Source organism: Macaca fascicularis, chromosome 11, assembly GCF_037993035.2.
Source record: "Macaca fascicularis isolate 582-1 chromosome 11, T2T-MFA8v1.1".
NCBI lineage: Eukaryota > Metazoa > Chordata > Mammalia > Primates > Cercopithecidae > Macaca > Macaca fascicularis.
The window spans coordinates 63,736,501-63,749,180 of record NC_088385.1 but is presented as its reverse complement, the minus strand read 5'-3'; positions in this window follow the sequence as shown (position 1 = coordinate 63,749,180).

The following is a 12,680-nucleotide window of genomic DNA, read 5'->3' as shown; positions in this document are numbered from 1 at the left end:
TTCAACCTCATTGCTGAAAGAGGTACTGTAAAGGTAGAAAAAAGAGTCGTGAATCAGACACTACTGCTCCCCAAACCCTGGCAGTGGAGGCATGGTGCTGAAAGCCTTCTGGGTGCTGCGGGAGGGAGAACACAGCAATTGTGAGGCACTGAACTCAGTGCTATCCTGTTAGAGCAGAAAGAAAAAACAGACCAAACTCAGCTGATGCCCGTCCATAGAGGGAGCATTTAAACCAGCCCTAGCCACAGGGGAATCACCGATCCTAGCAGTCATGATTTGAGTGCCTACAAACCTCGATACCAAGGGCTGCAATGCTCCATATCCCCCAAGTAAACTTAAATGGCAGTCTAGGCCATAAGAACTGCAACTCATAGGCGAGGCCTAGTGCCACAGGGGAATCTCTGATCACAGCAGACCTGACTTGAGTGCCCGCAAAGCTTGCCACCAAGGACTACAATGCTCTGTGTCTCCAAGTAAACTTGAAAGGCAGTCTAAGCCACAAGGACTGCCCCTCATAGTCTAGGGGTAGTGCAGAACTAGGCCCAGAGGCACTGGATTACAGGGTCAGGTGACCTACTGAGACACAAGCTGGGGCGGCCAAGGGGAATGTTGGCATTACCCCTCCCCTAATCCCAGGCTGTACAGCTTGAGATTCCCAAGGAGACCCCATTCTTCCACTTGAGGAGAGGAGAGGGAAGAAGAGTGGGGAGGATTTCATCATGCATCTTGAATACCAGCTCAGCCACAGCAAGATAGGGCAATGATCAGAGTCAGGAGGCCTCCATTTCAATCCCTAGCTCCCATACGGCATTTCTGGATGGACCCTGGGCCAGAAGGCAACCCAGTGCTTTCAAAGGAAGGACCAAGTGCTGGCAGCATTCAACACCTGCCATCTGAAGATACCTTGGGCCCCAAATAACCAGCATTGATAGCCAGGTACTACATCAAGAGCCTTGGGTGAGCCTCTGAGACTTGCTGGCTTCAGATGAGACTTGGGACATTCCCAGCTGTGGTGGCTATGGAGAGAGACACCTCCTGTTTGAGATAAGTGGAAGGAAAAGTAAAGGAGACTTTGCCTTGCACGTTAGGTGCCAGCACAACCACAGTGGAGTGGAGCACCAAGTGGACTATTGTGGTTTGTGATTCTGGGACTTGACTCTTGGGTGGTATGTTCTGGACCTGCCCTGGGCCAATTGAGAGCCCATAACATGAATGGTGTGTCCCAGGCCAGGCAGCATTCACCACAAGATGACTTAAGAGACTTTAGGCTTTAAGGGAATATAGATGGGAGTCTAGCAGTACTCCATGTGGCCTGGGGTGGTGGTGGCTATGAGGTCAGGCTCCTCTGCCTTTGGACAAGGAAGAGAGGAGTGGGAAGGATTTGTTGGGTGGTGTGAGTGCCAGCTCAGCTGCAATCCAGTAGAATACCAGGTACATTTCTAAGGTTTTTGACTCTAGCCCTTGATTCCTGCACAGCACTTCTGGAACCACACGGAGACTGGGGGACCAGAAGTCCCACTGTGGGACCTCACTGCTCTAACAGAAGGACACAGGCATAACTATCTTTGCTACCTGCTGATTGTAGATCCCTTGGGCCTTGAGCAAACATAGGCAGTAGCCAGGGACTGGTTACAACAGGCCTTGGGTGAGACCCAGCACTGTGGTGGCTTCAAGTCTGACCCAATGCAGTCATGGTGGTGACACATGGGTGCTTGTGTCACTCCACCCCAAGCTTTCAATATCTCAGAACAAACACACACAGAGTTACTCTGTACATATGGGAGAAAGTAAGGGAAGAGAACAAGGGTCTTTGTGTGATAATCCAGAGAATTCTCTCAGATCTTGTCCCAAACATCAGGGTGGTACCTCTGTGAGGTTCTGCAAGAACCATAATATTACTGGGTGTGGGGTGCCCCCTAGAGCAGATACAGCTTAGATCACAACACTCAAGTCTTTCCAAATATTTGGTAAGCCTTACAAGAAGGATGGCTAACAAATAAGCCCAGAGAGTGAAGACTACAATAAATACATAACTCTTCAATGCCCAGATACCAAAGAACATCTACTAGCATCAACACCATACAGGAAAACACGACCTCTCCAAATGAACTAAATAAGTGACCAGGGACCAATCCTGGAGAAACAGATATGTGACCTCACAGACAGAAAATTTTAAATAGCTGTGTTGAGGAAACTCAAGGAAATTCAAGGTAATGTAGAGAAGAAACCTAGAATTCTATCAGAAAATTCTAACAAAGAGATTGAAATAATTAAAAAGAATCCCCCGGAAATTCTGGAGCTGAAAAATGCAACTAGCATACTCAAGAATGCACCAGAGTCTCTTAACAGCAGAAGTGATAAAGCAGAAGAAAGAATTAGTCAACTTGAAGACAGGCTAGTTGAAAACACATCGAGGAGATAAAAGAAAAAATAATAAAAAACAATGAGGCATGCCTTCGGGATCTAGAAAATAGACTTAAACGGGCAATTCTAAGAGTTATTGGCCTTAATGAGGAGGTAGAGAAAGATAATAGGGGTAGAAAGTTTATTCAAAGGGATAATAACAGAGGACTTCCCAAAACTAGACAAAGATATCAATATGCAAGTACAGGAAGGTAATAGAACACCAAGCAGATTTAACCCAAAGAAGATAATAATCAAACTCCCAAAGGCCAAGGGTAGAGAAAGGACCCTAAAACAGCAAGAGGAAAGAAATGACTAACATACAATGGAGCCCCAATACATCTGGCAGCAGATTTTCACTGGAAACCTTACAGGCCAGGAGACAGTGGCATAACAATTTAAAGTGCTAAAGAAAAAAGCTTTTACCCTATAATACTATAATAGTATATGTGGTGAAAATATCGTTCAAGCATAAAGGAGAAAGAAAGACATTCCTGGACAAACAAAAATTGAGGGAGTTCATCAATACCAGACCTGCTGTACAAGAAATGCTAAAGAGAGTACTTTAGTAAGAAAGAAAAGGACATGAATGAGCAATACATAGTACCTGAAGGTACAAACCTTACTGGTAATAGCAAGTACACAGAAAAACACAGAATATTATAACATTGTAACTGTGGTGTGTAAACTACTCTTATGCTAAGTAGAAAGAGTAAATGATGAATGAATCACAAAAAGTAACTAAAACAACTTTTCAAGACATAGTCAGTACAATTAGCTATAAACAGGAACAATAAAAAGTTAAAAAGTTGGGGAACAAAGTTAAAGTGTAGAGTTTTTATTAATTTTCTTTGTGCTTGTTTGTTTGCTTATGCAAATAGTGTTAAGTTGTTATCAGGTTAAAATAATGGGTTATAAGATAGTATTTGCAAGCCTCATGGTAACCTCAAGCCAAAGAACACAATGGATGCACAAAAAATAAAAAGCAAGAAACTAAGTCATATCTCCAGAGCAGAGTATCTTCACTAGAAAAAGACAAGAAGGAAAGAAAGAAGGGAAAGAAGGTCATAAAACAACCAGAAAACAAATAACAAAATGACAGAAGTCCTTACCCATCAATAACAGCACACAATGTAAATATCCTAAACTGACCAATCAAAAGACATAGACTGGCTGAATGGATGAAAAATCAAGATCCATTGATCTGTTGCCTACAGAAGAAACACTTCACCTATGAAGACAAACATAGACTGAAAATAAAGGGATGGAAAAAGATATTTCTTGCCAATGGAAACCAAAAAGAGCAGGAGTTTTATCTCAGATAAAATAGATTTCAAAGAAGGTCACTATATAATGGTAAAGGGCTCAATTCAGCAAGAGGATAGAAGAATAATTTTAAATATGTAATATATGCACCCAACACAGAAGCACCCAGATATATAAAGGGAATATTATTAGAGCTAAAGAGAGAGATAGGTCCCAATACAATAATAGTTGGAGACTCCAACACTCCACTTTCAGCATTGGACAGAACTTCCAGACAGAAGAATCAACAGGGAAACATCAGAATTAATCTGCACTGTAGGCCAAATGAATCCAATAGATATTTACAGAACATCTCTTCCAATGGCTGCAGAACACACATTCTTTTCCTCAGCACATGGATCATTCTCAAAGATAGACCCCATGTTAGATCACAAAACAAGTCTTAAATCACTGAAAAAATTGAAATAATATCAAGCATCTTCTCTGATCACAATAGAATGAAACTGGAAATAAGAAGAAGAATTTTGGAAACTACACAAATATGTAGAAATTTTAAAATATGCTCCTGAGAGACCAGTGGGTCAATGAAGAAATTAAGAAGAAAATGGAAAAATGTCTAAAAACAAATGATAATGGAAACCCCATATATGAAAACCTATGTGATATAACAAAAGCAGAACTAAGAGGGAAATTTATAGCTATGAGTGCCTACATCAAAAAAAAAAAAAAAAAAAAAAAAAAAAAAGGAAAACTTCAAATGAATAACCTAACAATGTATCTTAAAGAACTAGAAAAGCAAGAGCAAACCGAACTCAAAATTAGTAGAAGAAAAGAAATAAAGATCAGAGCAGAAACAAATGAAATTGAAATTTTAAAAACTATACAAAGGATCAATGAAACAAAAACTTGCTATTTTAAAGTTAAACAAAATTGACAAATCTTTTGTCAGACTAAGCAAAAGTAAAAAAAAAAAGAAGAATATTCAAATAAATAAAGTCAGAAATGAAAAAGGAGACATTACAACTGATACTGCAGAAATTCAAAGGATCATTAGTGGCTACTAGGACCAATTATATGTGAATGAATTGGAAAATCTAGAAGAGACACAAAATTTTGTAGGACACAAAATCAACATACAAAAATCAGTAGTATTTCTATATACCAACAATGAACAACATGAAAAAGAAATTTAAAAAGTAATCCCATTTACAATAGCCACAAATAAAATTGAATACATATGAATTAACTTAATCAAAGAAGTGAAAGATCTCTATAATGAAAACTATAAAACACTGAGGCAAAACATTGAACAGGACACCAAAAAATGGAAAAATAGCCTACATTCATGAATGGGAAGAATCAATACAATATTATTAAAATGGCCATAATACCCAAAGCAATGTACAGATTCAATGAAATCATCATCAAAATACCAACGACATTTTTCACAAACATAGAAAAGCAATCTAGGCTGGTGTTGAGCATCTGTGGCTTTTCCAGGTGCACACTGCAAGCTCTCAGCGGATCTACCATTCTGGGGTCTGGAGGATGATGGCCCTCTTCTCACAGCTCTGCTAGGCAGTGCCCCAGCACCCCACATGTCCCTTCCACACTGTCTTAGCAGAAGTTCTCCATGAGAGACATGCCTCTGCAGCAAACTTCTGCCTGGACATCCAGGTGTTTGCATACATGCTTTGAAATCTAGCCAGAGGTTCCCAAACCCCAATTCTTGACTTCTGTGCACTGGCAGTCTCAACACCATGGTGAAGCTGCCAAGGCTTGAGGCTTGCACCCTCTGAAACCACGGACGAAGCTCTACATTGGCCCCTTTCAGCCATGGCTGGAGCAACTGGGATGCAGGGCACCAAGTCCCTAGGCTGCATACAGCACAGGGACCCTGGACTTGGCCCATGAGATCACTTTTTCCTCCTAGGCCTCTGGCCTATGATGGGAGGGACTTCCATGAAGACCTCTGACATGCCCTGGAGACATTTTCCCCATTATCTTGGAGATTAATATTTGGCTTCTTGTTCCTTGTGCAAATTTCTGTAGCCAGCTTGGATTTTTCCTCAGATAATGAGATTTTCTCTTCTATTGCATTGTCAGCCTGCACATTTTCTGAACTTTTATGATCTTTTTGGCTTTTAAAACTGAATGCTGGGGATCCAAAATGGCCAAATAGGAACAGCTCCAGTCCACAGCTCCCAGCGTGAGTGACGCAGAAGAGGTGATTTCCTCATTTCCCACTGAGGTACCGGGTTCATCTCACTGGGGCGTGTCAGACAGTGGGTCCAGGACTGTGGGTGCAGCCCACCGAGTGAGAACCAAAGCAGGGCAAGGCATCGCCTCACCCGGGAGTTGCAAGGGGCCAGGGAATTCCCTTTCCTAGCCAAGGGAAGCCGTGACAGACAGCACTTGGAAAATTGGGTCACTCCCACCCTAATACTGCGCTTTTCCAAGGGTTTCAGCAAACGGCACACCAGGAGATTATATCCTTTGCCTGGTTCAGAGGGTTCCACACCCACGGAGCCTCACTCAATGTGGCAGCGAGGTTGGGGGAGGGGCTCCCGCCATTGCTGAGGCTTGAGTAGGTAAACAAAGCAGCCAGCAAGCTCGAACTGGGTGGAGCCCACCACACCTTAAGGAGGGCTGCCTGCTTCTGTAGACTCCACCTCTGGGGGCAGGGCATAGCCGAACAGAAGGCTGCAGAAACCGCTGCCGATTTAAATGTCCCTGTCTGACAGCTTTGAAGAGAGTAGTGGTTCTCCCAGTACAGAGTGTGAGATCTGAGAACAGACAGACTGCCTCCTAAAGTGGGTCCCTGACCCCTGAGTAGCGTAACTGGGAGGCACCCCCCAGTAGGGACAGACTGACACCTCACATGGCCGGTTACCCCTTTGAGATGAAGCTTCCAGAGGAATGATCTGTCAGCAACATTTGCTGTTCAGCAATATTCGCTGTTCTGCAGCCTCTGCTGCTGATACCCAGGCAAACAGGGTCTGCAGTGGACCTCCAGCAAACTCCAACAGACCTGCAGCTGAGGTTCCTGACTGTTACAAGGAAAACTAACAAACAGAAAGGACATCCATACCAAAACCCCATCTGTACATCACCATCATCAAAGACCAAAGGTAAACAAAACCACAAAGATGGGGGGAAAAACAGAGCAGAAAAGCTGAAAATTCTATAAATCAGAGCATCTCTCCCCCTCCAAAGGAACGCAGCTCCTCACCAGCAATGGAACAAAGCTGGGCGGAGAATGACTTTGATGAGTTGAGAGAAGAAGGCTTCAGATGATCAAACTTCTCCGAGCTAAAGGAGGAAGTTCGAACCCATCGCAAAGAAGTTAAAACCTTGAAAAGAGACTAGACAAATGGTTAACTAGAATAACCAGTGTAGAGAAGTCCTTAAATGACCTGATGGAGCTGAAAACCATGGCACATCAACTATGTGATGAATGCACAAGCTTCAGTAACCAATTCGATCAACTGGAAGAAAGGGTATCAGTGATTGAAGATGAAATGAATGAAATGAAGCAAGAAGAGAAGTGTAGAGAAAAAAGAGTAAAAAGAAACGAACAAAGTCTCCAAGAAATATGGGAGTATGTGAAAAGGCCAAATCTACATCTCATTGGTGTACCTGAAAGTGACGGGCAGAATGGAACCAAATTGGAAAACACTGCAGGATATTGTCCAGGAGAACTTCCCCAACCTAGCAAGGCAGGCCAACATTCAAATTCAGGAAATACAGGTAACGCCACAAAGATATCTCTCTAGAAGAGCAACTCCAAGACACATAATTGTCAGATTCACCAAAGTCGAAATGAAGGAAAAAAAGGGCAGCCAGAGAGAAAGGTCAGGTTACACACAAAGGGAAGCCCATCAGACTAACAGCAGATCTCTTGGCAGAAATTCTACAAGCCAGAAGAGAGTGTGGGCCAATATTCAACATTCTTAAAGAAAAGAATTTTCAATCCAGAATTTCATATCCAGCCAAATTAAGCTTCATAAATGAAGGAGAAATAAAATCCTGTACAGACACGTAATGCTGAGAGATTTTGTCACCACCAGGCCTTACAAGAGCTCCTGAAGGAAGCACTAAACATGGAAAGGAACAACCAGTACAAGCCACTGCAAAAACATGCCAAAATGCAAAGACCATCGAAGCTAGGAAGAAACTGCATCAACTAATGAGCAAAATAACCAGCTAACATCATAATGACAGGATCAAATTCACACACAACAATATTAACCTTAAATGTAAATGGGCTAAATCCTCCAATTAAAAGACACAGACTGGCAAACTGGACAAAGAGTCAAGACCCATCAGTGTGCTGCATTCAGGAGATCCAGCTCACATGCAGAGACACACAAAGGCTCAAAATAAAGGGATGGAGGAAGATCTACCAAGCAAATGGAGAACAAAAAAAAGGCAGGGGTTGCAATCCTAGTCTCTGATAAAACAGACTTTAAACCACCAAAGATCAAAGGAGACAAAGAAGGCCATTATGTAATGGTAAAGAGATGAATTCAACAAGAAGAGCTAACTATCCTAAGTATATATGCACCCAATACAGGAGCACCCAGATTCATAAAGCAAGTCCTTAGAGACTTACAAAGAGACTTAGACTCCCACACAATAATAATGGGAGACATTAACACCCCACTGTCAACACTAGACAGATCAATGAGACAGCAAGTTAACAAGGATATCCAGGAAGTGAACTCAGTTCTGCACCAAGTGGACCTAATAGACATCTACAGAACTCTCCATCCCAAATCAACAGAATATACATTCTTCTCAGCACCATAGCACACTTATTCCAAAATTGACCACATAGTTGGAAGTAAAGCACTCCTCAGCAAATTTAAAAGAACAGAAATTATAACAAACTGTGTCTCAGACCACAGTACAATCAAACTAGAACTCAGGACTAAGAAACTCACTCAAAACCACTCAACTACATGGAAACTGAACAACCTGCTCCTGAAGAACTCCTGGGTACATAACGAAATGAAGGCAGAAATAAAGATGTTCCTTGAAACCAGTGAGAACAAAGATACAACATAGTAGAATTGCTGTGACACATTTAAAGCAGTGTGTAGAGGGAAATTTATAGCACTAAATGCCCCCACAAAAGAAAGCAGGAAAGATCTAAAATCAACACCCTAACATCACAATTAAAAGAACTAGGGAAGCAAGAGCAAACACATTCAAAAGTTAGCAGAAAGCAAGAAATAACTAAGATCAGAGCAGAACTGAAGGAGATAGAGACACAAAAAACCCTTCAAAAAATCAATGAATCCAGGAGCTGATTTTGTGAAAAATCAACAAAATTGATAGACCACTAGCAAGACTAATAAAGAAGAAAACAGAGAAGAATCAAATAGACAATAAAAAATGATGAAGGGGGCCGGGTGTGGTGGCTCATGCCTGTAATCCCAGCACTTTGGGAGACCGAGGCGGGCGGATCACAAGGTCAGGAGATCGAGACCATCCTGGCTAACATGGTGAAACCCCATCTCTACTAAAAATACAAAAAATTAGCCAAACATGGTGATGGGCGTCTGTAGTCCCAGCTACTCGGGAGGCTGAGGCAGGAGAATGGAGTGAACCCGGGAGGCAGAGCTTGCAGTGAGCCGATATCACACCACTGCACTCCAGCCTGGGCAACAAAGCGAGACTCCATCTCAAAAAAAAAAAAAGATAAAGAGGGTATCAACACCGATCCCACAGAAATACAAACTACCATCAGAGAATACTATAAACCCCTCTATACATATAAACTAGAAAATCTAGAAGAAATGGATAAATTCCTGGACACATACACCCTTCCAAGACTAAACCAGGAAGAAGTTGAATCCCTGAATAGATCAATAACAGGCTCTGAAATTGAGGCAATAATCAATAGCCTATCAACAAAAAAGAGTCCAGGACCAGACAGATTCATAGCCGAATTCTACCAGAGGTACAAGGAGTAGCTGGTACCATTCCTTCTAAAACTATTCCAATCAATAGAAAAAGAGGGAATCCTCCCTAATTCTTTTTATGAGGCCAGCATCATCCTGATACCAAAGCCTGGCAGACACATAATAAAAAAAGAGAGAATTTTAGACCAATATCCCTGATGAACATCCATGCAAAAATCCTCAATAAAATACTGACAAACCGAATCCAGCAGCACATCAAAAAGCTCATCCACCATGATCAAGTGGGCTTCAACCCTAGGATGCAAGGCTGGTTCAACATACGCAAATCAATAAACGTAATCTATCATATAAACAGAACCAAATACAAAAACCACATGACTATCTCAACAGATGCAGAAAAGGCCTTTGACAAAATTCAACAGCCCTTCATGCTAAAAACTCTCAATAAATTCAGTATTGATGGGAGGTATCTCAAAATAATAAGAGCTATTTATGAAAAATCCACAGCCAATATCATACTGAATGGGCAAAAACTGGAAGCGTTCCCGTTGAAAACTAGCACAAGACAGGGATGCCCTCTCTCACCACTCCTTTTCGACATAGTGTTGGAAGTTCTGGCCAGGGCAATCAGGCAAGAGAAAGAAATAAAGTGTATTCGATTAGGGAAAGAGGCAGTCAAATTGTCCCTGTTTGCAGATGACATGATTGTATACTTAGAAAACCCCATGGTCTCAGCCCCAAACCTCCTTAAGCTGATAAGCAACTTCAGCAGTCTTAGGAGACAAAATCAACGTGCAAAAATCACAAGCATTCCTATACACCGATAATAGACAGCCAAAACATGAGTGAACTTCCATTCACAATTGCTTCAAAGAGAATAAAATACCTAGGAATCCAACTTATAAGGGATGTGAAGGACCTCTTCAAGGAGAGCTACAAACCACTGCTCAATGAAATAAAAGAGGACACAAACAATGGAAGAACATTCCATGCTCATGGATAGGAAGATTCAATATCGTGAAAATGGCCATACTGCCTAAGGTAATTAATACATTCAATGCCATCCCCGTCAAGCTACCAATGACTTTCCTCACAGAATTGGAAAAAACTGCTTTAAAGTTCATATGGAACCAAAAAAGAGCCTGCATTGTCATGACAATCCTAAGCCAAAAGAACAAAGCTGGAGGCATCATGCTACCTGACTTCAAACTCTACTACAAAGCTACAGTATCAAAAACAGCATGTGGTACTCATACCAAAACAGGTCTGTATACCAATGGAACAGAACAGAGGCCTCAGAAATAACACCACACATCTGCAACCGTCTGATCTTTGACAAACCTGAAAAAAAAAACAAGAAATGGGGAAAGGTTCCCTATTTAATAAATGGTACTGGGAAAACTGGCTAGCTATATGTGGAAAGCTGAAACTGGATCCCTTCCTTATACCTTATACAAAAATTAATTCAAGATGTATTAAAGCCTTAAATGTTAAACCTGAAACCATAAAAACCCTACAAGAAAATCTAGGCAATACCATTTAGGACATAGGCATGGGCAAGGACTTCATGACTAAAACACCAAAAGCAATGGCAACGAAAGCCAAAATTGACAAATGGGATCAAATTAAATTGAAGAGCTTCTGCACAACAAAAGAATCTACCATCAGAGTGAACAGCAACTTACAGAATGGGAGAAAATTTTTACAATCTACCCATCTGACAATGGGCTAATATCCAGAATCTACAAAGAATTCCAATAAAATTACAAGAAAAAAACAAACAACCCCATCAAAAAGTGGGCAAAGGATATGAACAGACACTTCTCAAAAGAAGACATTTATGCAGCCAACAGACACATGAAAAAATGCTCATCATCACTGGCCATCAGAGAAATGCAAATCAAAACCACAATGAGATATCATCTCACACCAATTAGAATGGCAATCAATAAAAAGTCAGGAAACAACAGGTGCTGGACAGGATGTGGAGAAACAGGAACACTTTTACACTGTTGGTGGGAGTGAAAATTAATTAAACCATTGTGGAAGACAGTGTGGCAATTCCTCAAGGATCTAGAACTAGAAATACCATTTGACCCAGTGATCCCATTACTGGGTACATACCCAAAGGATTATAAATCAGTCTACTATAAAGACACACGCACATGCATGTTTATTGCGGCACTACTCACAATAGCAAAGACTTGGAAGCAACCCAAATGTCCATCAATAACAGACTGAATTAAGAAAATGTGGCACATATACACCATGGAATACTATGTAGCCATAAAAAGGATGAGTTTATGTCCTTTGTAGGGACATGTGTGAAGCTGGAAACCATCATTCTGAGCAAACTATCACAAGGACAGAAAACGAAACACCGCATGTTCTCACTCATAGGTGGGAATTGAACAATGAGAGTGCTTGCACACAGGGAGGGGAACATCACACACCAGGGCCTGTCATGGCGTGGGACACTGGGGGAGGGATAGCATTAGGAGAAATACCCAATGTAAATGATGACTTAGTGGGTGCAGAAAACCAACATGGCACATGTATACCTATGTAACACACCTGCACATTGTGCATATGTACCCAAGAATCTAAAGTATAATAATAAAAATAATAAATAAATAAATGAATAAGCAGAGAGAAGGGAATGGAGACTTGGAACCCACAGGAAGGAAACACCCAGGGCTGCTGGGAAGGTGAATGGAAGGACTTCCACATGGAAGAGTCCCACGGCTCACCCGCTCACCTCTGGATATGCCCTGTGCCCAGCCCTGGGTGCTGGCTGCACTGCCCTCTGCCCTCCCCTGCCAGGGCCCACATCCAGAATCTTCTCAGTGACCAGGGTTTCCTTCAACTGTATGTTGTCAAGGGCCATGCACAGAGATATTTCCCAACCTTCACACCCACTGCTCCACTCTAACTCCTCCTGAGAGTAACAGGACCCTTGCCTGGGGTGACAGCTGCTCCCCAGACACTCCAGTTGGGAGCAATCCCTGGACGTCCCAGAGGGGGCAGTGAGAGGGAAGAGGTGTCTGGGAGACATCCCCTTACCCCGAATATGAAATCCCT